We start from the raw sequence: 19,859 nt of genomic DNA, 5'->3' as shown, positions 1-19,859 counted from the left end.
GGCAACTTTTATTGTGTATATAAATGTGTCTGTAGCATTTATTTTTATTCAAGCAGTGCTACACGTTATTCAGTTTTAATGAAAGTTGTGATGTATCAATATTGTATAGAGGGGTTAGTGCCACTGAAAAATGTTTTTAGGTCATGACTTTGTTTTTTCTTTCTACCAGAATTCTCTGGTGAGCCTGAGAGGTCAAACATGCTACAGCTTAAAAACATCACCAAATAGAAAAATGCAATATTTTAAACACAAAATCTAAGCAAATACATTAGCAATGACAACAGCTGCAGAAGTGATAGAAACCAAAGGATGTGAAGGATTGCACTGAGATAAGGATTCATCAGTGTTGTGACTTTTTTTCCCCCACTCGATAAAAGTTAACGTGAGGGTTCCTGATGGTTAGGGACAAATGCAATCGCATGGCAGGATGCTGTAAACGGACCAAACTTCAGTCAGGAGAACAACTGAGATAATCCATCCACAATACGAGGTTAGTCATTAATATACTGCTGCAGGGGCTGGGCTGTAGTTAAAGACTGAGCTTTAAAATGAACAGTGATGATAAAAACTGAGAGAGGCCGACAGTGATCACTGACTGTTTTTAGGGGCTTGTTGAGATTAAATAGAACAAGATACAAAGCATTAAAACATGTTAAAAACACAACAGCCTTAATAAACACAGAGTAGTTCGGACCTGGAAGCAGGTTTCATACATCATCACTTAACAACTGGATAGTCAGACTACTGAGACAAATTCTGAGAACAAAAGTTAACACGTTTTCTCACTTTGACTGTTTGTTTTTAGTGACCACAGTTATCTGTAATACTGAGAAGGCCAAGTGGCGACTTGGGGGTTGTAGAGCAAGCTGTACACAAAATGTCAAACTTTTAGCAAGCCATGACGTGATAATGCTATTCATCTCAAGCTTTTTCCCCCCTTCCTTTGACTACATCCAGTCTTTCAGCCCCTTTTTGCGCTCCACAAACTCCTACGAGGAACATGCTACATTTTAACAACTACGTTGCTCCAGTAAGTTCACTAACCTGAAGCTTGAAAAGTTTTTAGAAGAAGCTCAAAGGCTCTCAGGGGATGCTTGAATGGAAACTCCCCCACCCACACACGGATACCTTACAGGTCACAAAGGGCTTTTGCAGCGATGCGTTATGTCTGTTTAGAGAGCTCTTAGGCTGGCTAGGCTCCAAAATGTCAACACCCACAACTCCCGAGGTCATTTTATGAAGAGCACTGAGGAAGCACTGAGGACCTCCTACAACACACATATGTGGGCACAGCCGCACATACAACCTGCCGCTGTCCCCATCTGCTGATAGCACACACACATGCTCGGTACAGAGGGGGGTTTGAACTGTGTCCAAGTGGTTCTAGCTGTGTCTACTGCTGCTGATGTCTGAATACCTTTCATTAAAGGTTTGTGTGTTACCTTGTGCAAATTCATACCAGCACTGTGGCACCAACAGACCCTTTTTATTTAGCCTTGAGCTAGAGCTGGGCGATATATCGAGTTTTTAAAAAATATCGATATATTTTTATACGAGATATAAGATGTGACAATATCCTTTATATCGATATAGTCTATGTTACGTTATAATTATACTTGTGGAGCCGCAGGTTTGCCTCTCTTTCGTCCACTTTCGTCTTTACGCAATGTTACTCGGCCTCGCCTCTCCTTCACTGAACACAACTCCTCGTCCCCCATCACTTCACCTGCAGGAAGCGACAAGATGGACACGGCAAATCTCCGTTAACGAGTTACTGCGCATCGCCCCGTGCGTGGGGCTGGACGGCGTCAACGTGTTAGCTAGCTAACCACGCTAACGAGCTAACCACGCTAACGCCATGCAGCCCAGAGGGGCTGCACGGACTAAAATCCTTTCATTTTCTCAAAAGTTGACAGCGCGCCTTATGTATGAATTCTGGTTGTGCTTGATGGCCGCGAACCGATTTTATGTGGAACACGGCGCTCAGCAATCTGTCAAAAAATGTTTTAGTACGACTTTAGTAAGCTACGGAGCTGCACCGCTTGATGGATTGTCGGAGCATTACGGCTGAGCCTCGCGGAGTGATACGTACTGTGCTTCAACGTAATATTACCCTACTGTGTATAAGGACTATAAATGGCACCTGTTAAGAGACGTGGTTGCGAAGCGGATTTCAAACTCCAGGCTGTCAGTCACGCAGTACAAGTTGGGAACAGAGCAGCTGTGAAATCTGTCTTTGTTATTATGCTCAGCGTCTTTTAGTTTACATTTTGACTGCACAATTGTGAGCTTTTTGTTATGCACAAAAACAACATTGTTTTCTTTTATTTATGGAGCATTATTATTTAATAAATGCTCATAATTTAGTTTTGAGTAAATTTTATGTACATCTGCTCTATGTTAATAAAAGTGCCTGTGTGACATCTGGGACACAGCTTTGACTAAGAACTCTCTTTTTGTTCTTACTTTATGGCTTTAAAAAAATATATCGAGATATATATCTTATATCGCCATCCAGCTAAAAAATATCGAGATATGAATTTTGGGTCATATCGCCCAGCCCTACCTTGAGCTAACGCCAACAACAAATTGTTTAAATGAGTGGTTATGCCATCAAACGAGGAGATCCACGTGGGAGTCGCCACACTGACAAGCAAGGTTGAAGCCTGTGGCTTTGAAGGCTCGGGTAATCTAAAATGAGAAGTGTTACTAGCAGTGATCCTGTGCCATAAGGAAAAGATAAAAGAGCAGCCAAAAGACTCTCATGCAGTCAGATTTGCAGAGGGTGATATGAAATGCTAAATGAGCAGCAGAGATTTAACGGAAAACTGCCGGTTCATTCTTTTCATTGCGAGTTTGCCTTTCCTGGAAATTGTGTAAACACTGTTTGTGGATTGCTGTGTGTTTTTTGACACAACCATGCACTCATTGTGCTCGTCTCAGCCACTTAAGGGCCATGGAACACAGGGCATCACAGACCAACAACAATAACTGAGGCTACACCGTGTCTGCACAGTACAGATACTTCCTGAGTGGAGACCAGCTCCTCTTGGGTTTCATCTTCACATCATACAGCAGTTGAGTCACAGACACTCAAAGATACATCTCGAGGAGTGCTTACACAGGCATGAAATATTCAGGAAAGTGTCGTGTTCACACTCCAGAAGAACTGAGTGCCATGTAAGAGTCATACTTCTGCCTTATTTTCTCAGCACTATAAATGGTCTAATAAAACAAAGGCAACAACGTCTGTTGTTTCTCACAGGTGTGACAGTTGCGTTCATCTTGTATGGTAGCTGTTTCCACATGCACAAATTGGATAAGAGTTATAGGAGTGCCTTTCATTATGGTTGTCCGTGTATAAATTCTTTAAATTAATTGGTTCTGTCATTTCAGAGTCATTTAAACAGACCTGTAACCCATGAGAGGGACGTACAAAGAGAGACGTGTAGCCACAGTTTAACGTTTAGCAGCTCTTTGTAATATTGACCCAATTTATCCATGTCAAATAATATCAAATTAAATTACTTGTCACCATCATAACCTCTGCTTTAAAATCAAACCTTTTCCTGGGAATTATATTCATGCATCTCTTTTTTTCACTAAACTGTTTTTCCTGTTTTGCTGCTTCTAATTCTACTTAATCGTCTTCTTTTAACATTTATTTATGACTCATCTAAGAGAGACAAATTTAGAGAGGTTAAGAGATACAGGCGATAATATATACAAAATATTTTTTCACTATTGCAACACTACACCTTTTCAGGGTAAATAATAAAGCATGAGAAATTTCTTTGATTGTATTTATGGAACTCAAGCTTTTTTTTTGCCTGTCCCATTTGGTTCTTTAGCCATCAGAATTATTGTCTGAACTCGAGCTTTGCTTACTTTTTTAGTATTAAGTTTAGTCCTGCAATATTTATTAAGATTGAACTAAAACTACTGTAATGCTCCATACACTGCAAAAAATGCATTTGCACTCGTAAACATGAAGCAATAATTTGGAGTGAAATGTAAGTGAAATATATGAAAATTTATTTTATTTTCATTATTTCAAATAATTATTCATTAAGGAAATTTTGCTTGGTATAAACTGAATGTATATCAATCATGTATATGTTGTTCTGGCTCCTTAAGAGTCACCACTCATGTTATGTAGTGTTATACAAGTTCATGCAATCTTTATTCGTTTCTGGCACACTGTTCATTTTATTTTGACATTCTACCGGAAGTGCTACTTCTCATTACTTCCTGTCTAACGGGAGAAGGACAGTTTGCTACTCCTGTGCCTGCCTATGCTACCTCTTAAGCCAGCACAGTCTGTAAGTTGGCAGTATTGTTGTGTTTTATGTTAGCACTAACTGCCGTGTGTTGTTTGTGATATTTTGAGAAAGCAAATTGACTCAATGATGTGCTTTATTAGTCATTAGCCTAAACGCTAATTAGCGCTAGCTAACCGCTAACGTTAGCTTGTTTCGTTCTGCTTTGCTTTGCATAGTAACAGGTCATAGCATCTTCTAATTGTAAGAATGTTTGCTTATATTAGCTCACATGGGATATTTTGTGTTTGTTTACAGTTTTACCATTCATCCATTCATGTATTTCGACAAAGCCATGCTATGCATCCAATCAAATAAATCCACCAGAAAGGAACAACGGTGTGGTTTTTCTACATGGGATGATGGTTGTCTGTCTGCCTAGTTAAGTGCGAGGGCAGAACATATGTCATTGGACCAAATTTAATCAAATCTGACATTTTACAGTGTAAATTTTCCATGTCACAAAATGGAAAAATATAAACACTGAAATGACTTAAAGTTATTATTTTGGGGCATAAATAGTTTATTCTGATGACTACCTACATTTAATCGTGTGCTAACTAAAGATATGAATCTGGGACTTTGTGTGGCTCCAGTTCAGTTTAGCTAAGTCCATAATTTGCTATTGATGTATTATTACTGTATCTGCAGTTTGTTCGCTTGTATTCTAAACTAAGTAAAGTATCAGCACTGAAGTAACTTGCAGTATGTTTTTACTGTTTGGCTCTTATTTTCTCAGTTCTGTGAAACATGTTGTGAACACCCATTTGCTGATGATCAGTTAAAAAACCTTACCACACATACAGTGTGTGCTTATGCATGGTGCTCAATAGATGCGCGTCTACAAAAAGTCCTGCAGCATCAAAAGGATCAACACTGATGAAAACGACAGATACTTTACATGCATTTATTCACATGAGCACTGCTACGTAAGTGACAGTCCTTTTAACTTTGTTAAAAAAACAAGCAGTGTTTTTCTGTTCCAATGGCTCCAATGAATAGATTGTGAAAGTTGGCAGTTTGAGAATAGGCAGCTAAAACGTTCAGTCTTTCCTTCTTTCTTTCAGGTTACAGTTTGTCACAGGGCTGGAACAGAAAGACATCCAACCATTCGCACCTGTGGGCAATTTAGAATCACCAGCTTACCTAACCACACTAACTGCATGTGTTTGGACTGTGGAGTACCCAGAGGGAACCCACGCAAACACGGGGAGAACATGCAAACTCCACGTTGGAAGGCCGAGCGAGTTGATGGATTCAAACCCAGGATCTTGTTACTGTTACTGCTGTACTGCTGCCCATGTAATTATTGCTTCAGTATGCTCATGAAGTTTCACAAAGAACTCAGATCTCTCTGTTTAAAACCAGTAATTCTTCTCTTTTGGACCACGCAGGATCATGTTTCTTTGAATGGACAAGCATTAATTTGTGGGGGCAGGACCATGTGGTAATATTACTACCTGACATGCTGAGTGTTTATCTCCACGGCATACACTGGATTGAATGGCAGACTGGGGAAGCTCACCAGCAGAAATACTTCACAGATTATCACCTTAGCCCCTGGACATATGAATCAAATTTCAAGAAAGCTGATTAACTGGTTGAAATATTTAATAAAAAACATGTTTTGCCTTTAAAAAGAAATCTACTAGTTTGTCCAGTTTGTCAGTACTGACTGAAGAAAAATCCCTTGGAGAGTTTTGTGCAGCTCGGAAAAACAAACATGTTAAAGAGGAGGTCATGACTCAGAGTTGATTCACAGGAATTGCTAATAGAAATCTCTGGATAATTAGCATGTGTAGTCAGTAGCTAAGCCAGTGTGTGCTGACTACAGCACCTGTAATGTAAATGAGCTTGCACAGTACTTTCTACAAACTGTTTAACCTTAGAGTCATTACAGTACATCCCAGATCCTCCAGCATCTGCGTGGCAAAAAGTGCTAAACATTACAAACAACTTCAAGTAAGAAGTAGCTGAGGTGCAAAAGAGAAGTTTTCTGAAGATGTTTATAAAAAAATCTAAATAATGCTCCTAAAACAATATGAAGGAATCACTACTGCGAAAGTGAGAAACTGATGACAGTGCTCTTTGTAATGGAATTGAATAGTGCATGTGTGTGTGTGTGTGTGTGTGTGTGCTCAAAAACAAGGAGTGTAAAACACAGAGAAAATATTGCTTAGCCGAGGGGTGTAAGATTTGTGTTTGCAAAGGACTGGGAAATATAATGATGTCTGTTTCATATTCACTTATCTGTATGCTCAGAGACAGAAAGAAATGGAGAAAGATGCTACAGGGAGAAAGAAAGCAGTTATGTAAAAAAAAAAGAATAGACAGAGGCAAGACATGGGCAAATAATCTAACAATATTCATTACAAGCAGACAGAAATTATGAAAGAGTTTTATTAAAAGGCTCTAAGGTGGTGTAACATAGATTCTGGCAGCTTTATTGGATAGCTTTAACTCCATGAAAAGAGCACTAAGGACACAATGACAGGGGTCTTAGATCTGTCGTCACACTTTGCTAGTACCAGGTTGGACCTGCTTGTACCTCCAGAACTGGTTTCATTTTAATACTGTAGCTTCAACAAGCTGATAGAAACAGTCCTCAGAAGTTTTGGTTCATATTGAGATGATAGCACCACACAGGTTAGTCAGCTGCAAATCTACAATATGATGAAAATCTCCTGTCCCATCACATCCTCACGGTGTTCCATTGGATTGCACCAACACTTTGTTAGGCTGTAGCATAAAGATGATGCTAAGTTGGTACTAAGACCACCATTGCACCACCAACAGCAGTCTGAACCATTGATAGAAGCCACAATGAATGCAGTCTTTCATATTTACTTGCACCAAATTCAGACCCTACCATCTGAATGTAGCAGCAGAAAATCAGACCATGGGAATGTTTTTCCACTTATCTCATATTTTTCTGAGCACAAGTATCCTAAATTTCCTCCATTTAGGTCTCCTGCAGTTCTATCTCATCTGATCTTCTGCATACCTTGGGTATAATGAGTGGTTGTTTGAATAATTGGCTCCCTATCAGCTGGAAGCAGACGGGTCATTCTCCTCTGACCTCTGCATCAACATGTCATTTTCCCCCAGAGAAGTGCCGCTCACTCAGTGTTTTCTCAGTTTAAGACTGCTCTCTGTAAACTCTAAATATGGTTCTGCAGGAAAATCCCAGCAGATCAGCAGTTTCTGAAATACTCTGGTTCCAAAAACCAAATCATGTTCAAAATGGTCACCTTTCTTCCACATTCTGATGCTCACTTTGAACGTCAGCTGCTCATCCTGACATTTGTACATGCCTAACTGCATTGAGTCCATGTGATTGTTTAATTTGATAATTTATGTTAATTTGAAGCTGAACTTCTGACAGAAAACCCGATCACTGCAGTTGAGAACATGGTATCATAACCATCACCTGAACCTGAAGTTCCAACAGTGGGAGTTATTCCAGTTAAAAATATTCTAAGGGAGGCATATGACTGGTTAGCATATTATACTGGAAGTAATAGCGTCCCATCCTCACACTGTATCAGACACACATCTTTGCATACACATGTGTGACACTGTGAAAGCAGTTTTTGTAGTTTTTTGTAATTGTGATGCTGGAAGCAGCAGACACACAAAGAAGGAATCGCTGCACGGCACACACTTCAAAAAGATCTTCCACACGCTGTAACACAAAGGTTCTTGGACTCAGTACTGCTTTACTCTTTCTTTGTCCATTTGTCTGCTGGTCAGTCCTAAACTGGCGAACCACAACGCCGTGATTGAAGTAAAACAAACAAACAACAAAAGCAAGATTGTCTGTTTAGGACTAATCTCAACTGCCTCTGAGGTAAAGACACTTGAGATTATGTTTTGCCCTTAAACAACACGAGAAGGACAAAAGATGGCTCTCTGTCAAGCTTTATATTCTGCCTTTAGGGTGCCAATTTTCACCATGCTCCAGTGAACACAGATGATGATTTTGCTGAGGAAATGAAGTGACAGGCAGCACGCTCATCATTCCAACATCCCATTAGCACCAGAGAAACCTCCCCACTGGATTTTGCCTCAGTGGATTAGCTCTAAAGTGAGCCTCTTCTCTAGGGCTCAGTCCCCGTATTGCTCCACAGCTCCAGGACAAGGAGGTCTGAAGACCACTGCGATGCCTGAGAGGGACGCTGGTACTTAGCAGGAGATGTAGGACTTGTTTGTTCAGGCTTTGTGTGGCTGCTGCCCTCAGGACTGCTGCAGTGTGTTTACTAGCTATGAAGACGTGAGCAAATAAACTTTTTGTAGGAGCCTAATGAAGCATCACTCTGACTGACACTCTGATTTCAGATATTTATGTGCAAAATAAATAATAATATTAAAATAATATCTCTCTCTCTCACGCGCCCTTTTCAGAGTGAAGATGCTTTCTCTCGGCATCCTTTCCCCCCAAAAAAACATATTTGTTCAATTTTTTTCAAATTTTACTGTCATGAACTTCAATATTAAGCATGCTAATTGAGGCAAAAGTTTTGCGAGATCTTGCAAATGTTTTGGCCGCATCCTTCAGAGGCCACCTGCTCGAAGCCAACTGGGAGGTCAAGGTACAATGTGCCGGGAGTGCGGTGTTCCCCCCGGGCTGTAGTGAGCCTGGACCTCCCGTGGCCAACTCCGTGACGCCCTCGGTTCCTTTAACAGTTTCCTCACCGACACCGTTAGTGACCTGGGTGTATTTTTGGATAGCTCTTTTAAATTCAACAAACAAGTGTCTTCTATTGTTAAATCTTGCTTCCATCAATTGCGTCTTATTAGCAAGGCCAGACATTATGTCCCGCATAGGCACCTTAAAAAGCTTATCAATGCCTTCGTGACATCTAGGTTGGATTATTGCAACTCCCTTTACTTCGGTCTTAACTCAACTCTTCTCCATAGACTCCAAATTGTTCAGAACGTGGCTGCTCGTCTCCTTACTGGTAGTGGGCGCCGTGTCTCTATTACCCCTGTCCTTGCTGATCTGCATTGGCTTCCCGTTAATTATCGCATTCAATTCAAAATCCTGCTGCTTACCTTCCGAATTATTAACAATATAGCGCCAAGCTACCTCATTGAGCTGCTTAGATCATACAGTCCTACTAGAGCATTAAGATCATCTTCCCAGTCACTCTTGGTACTGCCGAGATCTCGGCTGAAGACTAGAGGTGACCGCGCCTTTGCCTTGGCTGCACCGGATTTATGGAATAACCTCCCCATCGCTATACGCGAGTCCGACTCCATTCAATCCTTCAAATCGCAGTTAAAAACCCACTTATTTAGCCTCGCCTTTTCTAGCAGTTAACGCTTGCTTGTTAGTTAGCTTAATGCTTATTCTTATCTCGGATTAGTCCTAATTACTTTTAATCATTTTTTCATTTTTTGGCTGTTTTATCCTTTACACTTAGTTTTATTTTATGCTTTTATATGCAATTCTTTTGCTTTTGTGTTTTAATGCCATTCAACCTGCTAGCATGTTTTGGTACCTTGCCATAGCCCTCATCCTTCCCTGTTACTTCATCCTACTCTCTTGCGTGTTAAGCACTTTGTTACACCACTGGTTTTTAAATCTGCTATATAAATAATGTTTGTTGTTGTTGTTGTTGTTGTTAGCTTCGAGATGGTGGGTAACAGACTTTTCAGAAAACGTCAGAGCACTTTTGCAAATATGTGATGTCTTGATAAACCAAGCAGATATTCGAAGTTTACACAGCTACATTCATGGCTGAAAATGTCTTAAAAGTTCATTTTGTGACCCAGAGAGAGTAATATTAAAATTAAGTCGCTGCCGCCATTGTTGGAAACGAATTGGCTGGGCTGCACTATGAATAGGATAGGTTGCGTCACGAAGGATACACCGACTTGGCCTTCAAATTCGACCTGCGAAGGTTGCAGTCTATTTTGCGAGATCTCGCAAAAGTTCATCTTAATTTTTTTTTCTCCCATGTCCCTTGCGAGGCTCTGTACTCGGGCGCCCACTCCTGGAAATATTTTATCCACACACACTTCTTAATCTTCCGGAACAACAAGCCAGAAAAACTTCTATAAAATGCTTTCATAGAGGTCCTTACGCTCACTGATGATCAATTAATGAAGTGCATTTCAGCGGCCCTATGTGAAAAATAATTGCCCCCGAAACCTAATAACTGCTTGAGCCACCGTTGGCGGAAACTACTGCAATCAAGTGTTGGTGATTATTGCCAATGAGTCTTTCACATCACTGTGGAAGAACTTTGGATCACTCCTCTTTGCATGTAAGAGGGTTTCTGAGCATGGATGACTGGTTTAAGGTCATGCCAAAGCATTTGTTTTAGTTTTTTTAGCCTTTCAGTGGTGGACTTGCTGGTGTGTTTTTGATCATTGACTGATCATAACACAAGTGTGCTTGAGCTTCAGGGCATGAACTAATGAACTACTGTTGTCCTTCAGGATTTTCTCGTAGAGATCAGAATTAATGTTTACGTCAATTAAAGCTCATCCGGGTCACGAAGCGGCAAAGCAGCCCCAGACCATCGCACTACCACCATGTTGACTGCTGATATGATGTTCTTTATATGAAATCTAGTGTTAGTTTTACACCAGATGTAACGGGACAGAAACCATCCAAAAAGTTGTCAGTCCAGAGAACTTTTTCACAAAAGTCGTGGGGATCATCCAATCACTATTTTTGATTAGCTGGCCAATCCTGGGAAGGTTCACCACTGTTCCACTGCATACAATAAGGGAAAAACTTGCTTTTAAAAAAGTCAGTGTATGGTTTTTTCACTACTTCAAGATAATCTATTTGAATAAGTTCTGCTGGGCTATTATATGAAAAAAATGCTATATTACTGTGCAGATTATATAAACAATTTTATGCAATGTAAGCGATAAAGGGCAAAGGAAGACACGGGGCTTAAATACACAAGGAAGTAATGAGGAAAAGGGAAACACAGCTGGAACTAATCAAGACATAATGAGATAAGGGAGGCAAAACTAGATACACTGGCACAGGGACCGTTGAAGTGAAACAGGAGACATTCACAAAGACGCAGACTTGACACTGAGACATGAGACACAACTGACTGGGGAGACAGAGGGAACATGGAGACAAGCGTGATTAGACGAGGAACACAGGGAAGGCAAAGTAACAGAAACCTAAACTAACTAAGAATAAACACGAGCAGAAACCCACGAATGACAACACTGCAAGAATATAAATTAACAAAGCAGGAACTCCAGCAACACTTGAGGGAAGATGAACAACTTTAATAATTGACCAACGCGTTTCGGCTTGTGGCCTTCATCAGGGCCATGAGAATTATTAAAGTTGTTCATCTTCCCTCAAGTGTTGCTGGAGTTCCTGCTTTGTGAATTCCTTCATCCCCTTCGTGCACCTTGGAAGCAGGTGAAGTTGTGACAGAATTTTTTTTTTGCTGAGAATATAAATTAACCAATAAACACAAAACACTGGGTCAAAGACTCAGAAGCATGACAATGGGAGGCAGTTTCTCTTTGTTGTTTAACTTTAAATGAATTAATTCATTTAAATAAAACATTGTGCAACATGTCAGATATCATATAGTTTGAATGATGATGTATTGCGAGACTAATCCAAATTACAGTGATTTGAATTTGAAACACCTTTGCTTATCTCAGCACGACTGAAAAGTCAAATCAGCGTTACAGGGTTTCTTTCTGCTTGTCTGTTCTTGTTGAACTCGTTTTGTTTTGGTTAACAAAAGTAGAGGAAGTGACATTTACAGCTACAGTGCAAAATACTTTTGCCTTATTCCACCACAGAGAGCGTGTCTACATCCTCATACTGAGGTTTGCCAGTTTCCAAAAGTTTGTGTGTTGTTGGTTTCAGGCGTCACATTGTGTCTCGCTTATCTGCCTTTTACAATGTTGACTTGTAATTGTGCCACACAAAGTTTGAGTTGACTTTACTGGCTGGAAAACAGGTAAAACTTTGCCATGGCCTAATATACAAGTGGCACTGAGACACAGTCTTTTGAGCTGCTGGCTTCCCACCAGTGTTTGTATTGTCTTTACACAGAGGCCAAACCTGGCTGAGTGTAACAGAGCCAAAGTCATGCACAGTCTGGTCAAAGCTAACCACAGCCTCATCAGATAATGAGGGGACCATTTCTCTCTTTAACAATTATGCAGGGCCCCATTCATGCCATGTCTGAATTCATATTTTCATCCTTATCAACTAAGCGCTGACAGTGTGGCTTTCACGTTCTATATATTCTGTGCCGTCTAGTATATTAAAACTAGTGCTGTGAGAAACGAAATACTGGAAAAATAATGTCACAGCGTTAGTGGTCTGGTTGACATCTTCTGCTTTTGCACAATATGGGCTCATTATTTTCAGATCCTGCTGCTGGCTGGTTTGGATCGATGGGTATCCAAACCAAACCTGACCATCAAACAGCTAACCTGCTAGAGTGAACTCACCTAATGGGAGCCAAACATGTCCTGCCTGTTTTATTGCCTTCTCAAAAATATGAAAGTTACTTTGACAAAGGATATCGTGTAGCTGTGGATGCTTGTTGAATTCATTTAAAGATAATCAAAAAGAAAACCCGAGTTACACTGTTTTAATGTGTATGCGCTTGTGTGCATACTTGTCTACTCACCCAAAAGATGCAGTGTGTACTTATGTGTGTGTGTGTGTGTGTGTGTGTGTGTGTGTGTGTGTGTGTGTGTGTGTGTGTGTGTGCTGACTCAGCAGCAAAGTTGCACTTTACAGATCCTGTCAATGAGAAATACAACTCAGACTGCATCCCCGATGATGCTTGCACGCTCTGTTTCCAGTCAGTCTTTCAGTGGTGATATGCAGCTAAACGCCTCCTGACACACATTGTGTTGATACAAATAATGTGTGTATTAATGTGTGTGAGAAACAGCAAGACTCTAAGAAAAATCTACCTGGATACTATAATGAGACCACAAGAGGGCTGCACTTTTAACCAAGTCAACATATGGCACATTACACCTGCCCGCCCGCCTGCCTGTGTCTCGCTCTGCCAAGCAGAAAGCCGGGGTGTTTGTGTCGATTGTGAGGGATCGCCTCTGTCCCCAAGATCAAATTTGAATGAAGCAAATTCTCATCAAAGCTCAGAAACGGAGTTTTGTTTTCCACCAATATAACGATCCTTACATGCTACTTCTTTTTTATGAATGAAATTCACAGCGTTCCTCATACACCTGTGTGTCTGCATTTGTTTGTGCGTACGAGCGACAAGTGCAAAAGGTACCAATTATGAGGCAATCTGCCAAATGGAGCATATTGCAGATCTGTGTGTACGTGTGTACGTGTGTGTGTCTTTGAGGTGCCCCAGAGGTATCAAATATTAGCAGACATGCCAAACTGAACATATTGCAGATTAGGGAGGTGGAGGGGGCCTAAGCGATCATTTGGCAACAATGTGCCTCCATCGCCACTGGGGGGATGGATAACAAAGACGTTCAGCTCACAAGAAAAGAAAGAAAAAGTAAAAGACTAACTCGTAGCTCAGAGTTTGACAGAGCAAGCATCTGAGTCTCGCTGTTCACCTTCAAATTCCTCATTCAGCGTTGTTGTGCTCATTATTTCAGATACGTTGTGTTTACATGTTGATTCTTGTGGATGTGTAATTTAGCTTCCAGTGTTTTTGGTCTAAGTAATAACACGCCTGAGATTCCTTTCACTATTATAATGACTATTGATCATAAATTTAGTGGAAATATTTAAGGTAATATGATAAATGAAAAAATGGCAGAACAGAAAAGAACTTCAGCAGTATCAGTAAAATATAAAGATCATATAAAGATTTTATTCTCAATTTTGATAATTAAAAACTGATATTGTGATTTATGATTAAAGATTAATCACTTATCTACATTCCTAATATATTACTTGGGGCAACGGCAATTCAGGCCATGCTTAGTCCACGCCAGAAGCAAGAAACATAATAAAATAAATAGAATATTGTGCAATTCAAACTTAACATTTCAATATGCAGATTCAAAGTTTGTGACACTGAATGAAATGTGACTTATTGACAGACAATATAAAAGTTGATATTCAAACATTAATTATATTAATAATCTGAGTAGGTGCCATTGTAGCTAATAATAAATAAATACCTAGGTAAAAATGTTACCGTGCCAACACACTATATATTGTCTATTTTTCATGTTTTTTGTGTCACTTTGACCTGGAGAGTGAAACACTGTTTCAGCACGCTGGCAAACAATGAAAACATGCTGGTAAATTATTACATGTACACGACACAAATACTGCACAATTTGTTGGGTTTCTGGTAATCTAAGAGCAACCTAAATTTTTTGAATTAGGAGAAACCTAATAATTGCATTACTTTAAAAGCGAGATGGATTTTCCCAGATTGCAGGCATATTTTCACCCTGTAAAACTGGAAGGGTGACAAATGTATGCAACAAAATAAATAATAGGCATTTATTACTACTGTTATATATATATAAAATGTATTGCCTAGTCAGTAAAGTGAGTCCCCATTAAGTATATTTAATGGCTGTAGCTGTGATTTTGTCTCTATGATAAACTGTAGTTTCTCTTTGTTTTCCTACAAAATGTGAAAAAGATTCAATTTAAAGGATTTATATTTTTACCTGGTTTGCAATAAAAATGTTATGCAAAAAAATCCCAAACCCTGCGGCTGCATGCTGCTCATCTACTGCACTGCTCAAAGTATAATGCTTCGAGAACACCTGCTCTTCATCAGACTATTAAACGCTGCATGTTCTGTGGTGCAATAAACACAGTATGTAATGCTGAAGTCTCATAGTCTGTGATCAATGACCTATTCCATGCCCCAGTTCTGGTTTGGATATAAATGTGTGTTTGTTGAATCTGCAGGTGTCGTATTTTGTATGTTCACTATCTTAACCTACTTTAGCATTCGCACCCGCCACATAATTAGGTACACGTGGCCAGTGCTGGGTTGATTCTTTTGCCTTTAGAACTGCCCCTCAATTATTCATGGTCCATACTGACATTATATAATATATATATATATATATATATATATATATATATATATATATATATATATATATATATATATATATATATATATATATATATACATACTAAAGGGTACTTTTTGTTCTTGTTCCGATCTTTGACAGCTTTGTAATAAGTTTCCACTGACATAATGAACCTGTCCAACCTGCAGAGGTGTTGGGTGTTTTGTAAAATGACATGTCTACTAGCTTCAGGTACAGGCTCAGTGTTTTTGCCTTTTTTCAAATAGAGGTAAAATAGCAGACCCTCTTCCATGGGTTAGCTGTGTATCAGTAAAAGCTGGTGATGTAAAACACGAGCAAATTTGTGTGATGCTTTATAATATACAGGAAACTTAAAGTAAAAACTTTCAAATGTTGGACCCAGAAGGTAACTCCATCTGCATAACAGCGTTACAGTGCAGGGTAATGAGAAAGAAAATGAATCACGAATTCTTGACAAGGAAATCTCCATTTCAGCCTGAAGCTAGCTCAGATAACCTTGCCTGTGCAAATGTGTACATATACACAAACATGCAGTCTTAATACAATATTATCTTGGCTATAAGTTCTTAGATTCTAATGCTGAACAGTTAGCTTGTCTATTAATACACTTTAATAGGGGTCAATGCTGCTGTGCCACAGGGAAGGTGCACACATAGATGCTCAGATTTTCGTGTCTTGGCTCTAATAGCTTGCAGGCACACACAAGCACACGCACTACTTCTTTAGGAGTGATTGATTTAGGTTAAGGAAAGTAATTAACTCATAATAGCCCTTATTGCATATGTGTGTTTCCATGCTCATATTGCTGTGTCTATGTGTATGTATAGAAGCGTTTATTCTCTGTTCATACACTGTTATGTTTGTGGGGGCGGGTCTTCCTCTGCGAGTTTGCTCTGTATGTGTGTTTGTGGGCAAATGAATTACCTTTTTTTTTAAGTCGGGGTGTTTGGGGAAATTAGTGTTACAATATTACGTGTGATAGCCCTAAAGGCCTTTTTCTACTATTACTTAACGCTGTTTGAGTATAGACAGCCTGGTTGTGTTTATGCAGGCCAGTAAGGCTAAATGTTGCTCAAAGAAAGAAAAAGAGAGCAAAGTAAAGAAAAGAAAGTTAAACGGTCACTCAGCCAATCTGTCAGCCAGTAAAGCTGTCACTCTCTGACAGTGTGAAACAGAGCACATTACAGCAGCAGAGGCAGAGTTTGTTGATCTCAGTGAATCAGATCTCAGCTGGTGTCTGGCTGTTTGCTGCCTGCTGTCACTCACTTTTCCCAAACACAACAGCTTATTTTTCTGTGCACTGCAGTGATGGCAGACATGGAGACAGGAAAAAGAGGCAGGCTTACACACTGTCCAGAGTTCATCAATCAAACAGCGGTGTTTTGCATTACCGGCAGAAACTCAAGGCTGTGTGAAGGCCATATAAAGATAGTGCTGGAATGAATTTCAAAAAGGTATTGATATTGCGGTGCATATTTTTGCAAGAAAATAGGCCTCTACCAGACTTTACTTCTAAAGAGGAGCTACTAGAAAATCACTAGAGAGAGCAAATTTAAAGTCGTTCTATCTCCAATTTTCTTTAACACGATCACATTTTATTATCAGGAAACAGGCGGAGGAAAAGAGATGTTTATAATTTCAGTACTGTCAAATCTAGCCATAAAATCATCATCATCTGCTTCATGAAGATGTGAAAACTAAACCTAATAAGAAGTAGACATGTTCAGCTTCTTACTCCTTCATGTAGTCATGCAGTGAGTCATATGCATCTTGCAATTCTGTGCAGTAACACCCAGTAATTTAACATGGTGATCAAAAACACCTGCAGAACTCAGAAGCCTCTGTCAGTGTGGGTAAATCCCATGAAAATCCCAACAACATGCTTGTTCTTCTCCAAGTGTTGTCCCGATTTATTGGGGGGATGTGCTTAAACAGCTGAGAACCATGAGTAAACAATTAAACAGGGAACAACTGTGCATTTTCCGGGGACTGTTTTCACCCAGGGGTTAATGCAGACTGATGTGAAATGTATTCAAGAAAAGATACGATGTGAAGGAAATGATAAAACAGGCCAAAAGTGGGTGCATGAATAAGACCACCAGTCTAATATGGTGTTAGTCCCCCCTGACCCATCGAGGCTTGGACTCCACTAGACCCCTGCAGGTGTGCTGTGGTATCTGCCACTGAGATGTTAGCGACAGTCCTGTAAGTTCAGAGGTGGGGCCTCCATGGATTGGACTTGTTTATCCATCACATTTGACAGATGCTCCATTAGATTGAGATTTGGGGAATTCAGAGGCCAAGTCTGCACCTCAAATTTATTGTTACGCTCTTCAAAGCATTCCTGAAAGCGAGCACAGCTATCAGGGAATACTGTTTCCAAGAAAAGGTGTACATGGTCTGCAAAAAATGCTTAGGTAGGTGGTACGCATCAAAATAACATCCTTACACTTTCCAGTTCTTCTATCAGCCAATCATTTGCTTCAGTTCATAAATAATACAAAATAACAGCTCACTTATTCATTAAATACAATCAATCAACATAAAGCAAGACTGTCTCTCTGAATAGCAAACACAGAGGCTTCATCAACTAATTAGAAGGTGGGTCGACTTCATCGAGGTTCAAGGTAACTGGTAATTTAAATTTTTCTTTATGGATTTGGTGTGTTGTGTGTACATGTATTAATATTTTTGTATAGTAGTTCAGCGGTTGGTTTGTCGGTTTTTATCGTTTTTTTAAAATCGTTTTTTATCGTTAACTCTGTTTCCCTGGGTCTTTTCCCGTGCGCTATGAATACATCTTCTTTTTTGGGGGGACCAGTACTGGTTTTGATTTGTTTTATTTATCTACGACACCTTAAAGGCCAGCCTGTGAAAATATCATCGGCCATAAACTGGTCCATGGCGCAAAAAAGGTTGGGGACTGCTGTAGTGGTTTACTATCCTTGCGGGGACCAACAGCCCTTATGGGGACCAAAATCCTGTTCCCCAGAAGTTTGAAGGCATTTCTGAGACTCAAAATGTGGTTTTAGTTATGGTTATGGTTAGGTTTAGGTTAGGCGTTCGTTTTTGATTAGGGTAAGCGGCTAGGGAAAGCATTATGTCGCTGAGATGTCCCCACAATAATATCAAGGCCAGTGTAACCCAAGCTTAAGTGTTCATTAAGGTGTTTGTCACATAGATATTAAATAAGCTCAGAGATTAAACGGGTGTTAAACACAGGGTGATTAGTTTATGTAAAAATGTAGTTTGTTGTTGTTTTGGTTTACGTGCTGAAAATGTTATTTATTAGTTTTCTTTGTGTATGTTCAGTGTGTTAAACCTGCACATAGTTAAACATATATGAAGCAAATAATGTTAAATTCTGGATATGGATTTGTAAGCAATGAAATTTGAAATAAGGTGGTAGGAACAGGAAAAATGTAAACTTCATCCTTTCGAGCACACACATGCTGTTGACATAGATATATACATGAAAACTTGATGATTTTTAAGTTTTGTTTTTTTCTCTTGTTATTTAAATTATATTTGCATGTTCGAAATAAAATTCTATATGAATAGTGTGTGTGTGTGTGTGTGTGTGTGTGTGTGTGTGTGTGTGTACAGAACTTCATATGTAATTAACTATTAGCTTTTTCAGAAAATAGAGCAAAAGGCTGAATGACAACTGCAGTGTAAAATTGATTGAAGTGCTCAGTAAGGTTAGAAAGGTGCTTGTGAATAACGATTTACTCTACTGTCAATAAGCGTGTGTCAATCCCAGACACTGAAATCTTCCCACGCTTCTTCAGCAGGCAGTGTTGGATGGAAGCTTAGTCAGTCTATCGGTTACTCAGCCTCTAAGTCAGTAAGTAAACAAACAGCTGGTCAGTGACTCAGTCATTTAGCAATTTACTCAATTAGTCAGTCTCTCATTTTCTCAGCTTGTCAGTCACTGACCGAGCCATTCAATCAGCCAGTCCACTTACCAAATCCATTTCCATTACTCTACACGGATGTTTGTCCTTAGCAATGCTAATCATACCAAAGTGCTAAATGTTGCTCTAACAGATAAAAAGAGAGCGCGAAAAGTTGACCACCAGCAGAGCTGGAGCAGGAAGGAAAACCCATCTTCCTCTTCATTCATTGTTTTTCTCTTTTTTTCTGTCCTGCTGTCCACGGGGGAAGAAACATAAAAAGTAAAAAGAAATCAAGTGAAGCAATCAAAGAAAGAAAAAACAAAACAAACCCCAAATGTTCCTGTTCCCAAATGTATGCAATGTCAGAAGAGCATCAGGAAATCTGTTGTGCACTCTGAAGGTAATGCTTTTTTTAAATCTGAGCATCACACCGCTAAAGATTAGAAAACAGCCTCTAAGTGTCACAGACACACAGCGCTGAGGCCGGCATGGGGCATGTACTGGAAACAACTTGAGGCATTTTTTTTCTCCTCTTATTTGGCTGAGGACAACCAAGGCGACACACACACACACACACACACACACACACACACACACACACACA

At 39.7% G+C, this 19,859-nt stretch overlaps 1 protein-coding gene and 1 long non-coding RNA gene across 3 annotated transcripts in view; one reads left to right on the top strand and one right to left on the bottom strand.

Moving 5' to 3' along the window:
• Positions 1-19,859, bottom strand: part of il1rapl2 (interleukin 1 receptor accessory protein-like 2) — a 520,306-nt gene that overhangs the window by 120,551 nt on the left and 379,896 nt on the right. The window lies entirely within an intron of this gene.
• Positions 4,147-5,963, top strand: LOC308408661. 2 transcript variants are annotated; one of them, XR_013973829.1, is made up of 4 exons: positions 4,147-4,322; positions 5,059-5,248; positions 5,387-5,621; positions 5,714-5,963. It is a non-coding gene; the product is annotated as an uncharacterized lncRNA (long non-coding RNA). The 2 variants fall into 2 exon arrangements; XR_013973830.1 differs by having other exon boundaries at positions 5,387-5,963.

The sequence above is a fragment of the Rhamphochromis sp. 'chilingali' genome (genome assembly GCF_963969265.1).
Source record: "Rhamphochromis sp. 'chilingali' genome assembly, chromosome: 13".
In the NCBI taxonomy this organism is placed as follows: domain Eukaryota; kingdom Metazoa; phylum Chordata; class Actinopteri; order Cichliformes; family Cichlidae; genus Rhamphochromis; species Rhamphochromis sp. 'chilingali'.
This window is presented reverse-complemented; position numbering and strand designations above follow the sequence as displayed.